This window comes from Trypanosoma theileri (genome assembly GCF_002087225.1).
Source record: "Trypanosoma theileri isolate Edinburgh chromosome Unknown TM35_Tth_76_V1, whole genome shotgun sequence".
Taxonomy (NCBI): domain Eukaryota; phylum Euglenozoa; class Kinetoplastea; order Trypanosomatida; family Trypanosomatidae; genus Trypanosoma; species Trypanosoma theileri.
In genome coordinates this window covers 51,436-51,958 of record NW_021639918.1, presented here as the reverse complement: position 1 = coordinate 51,958, position 523 = coordinate 51,436, and positions in this window count along the sequence as shown.

The following is a 523-nucleotide window of genomic DNA, read 5'->3' as shown; positions in this document are numbered from 1 at the left end:
GTATCAGTTACTCTTTTTTCTTCAGAAAGCAAATCAGTACAAGGCAAACAAAAGCAACCAAAGAAACAGATATTTCACCAATTAGCCCAATTTACACAAGTAAACACAGATATATGCACCAATTATGGGTGTAAGTCTATATGTGTATATACGTAATTATAAATATAAATTCATCTGTTATTATTATTTCTCTTCTTTCCCACTACAAAAAAGCAGTTCATCATCATCACAGTGCAAGCCCAGGCACACAGAGAGAGAGTCTCCAAGAACACACATACACAATGGAGTAGCAATAATAATTATTATAGGATAAACACAAAGAGAGCAAAAACACACAAAACACACATTAACATTAAGAAACATAAAAAAGAAAATCCAAACAGGTGAAAGATTAGTTAGACTGTAGGGATTGCATGCAGAAAAAGAAAAAGAAAACAAAGGATGACCTGAGTCACACCACACCACCATCACAATCAGCACACAAGAATACAGGCCAGTGTAACCACAATCAGTAGTGGTACAC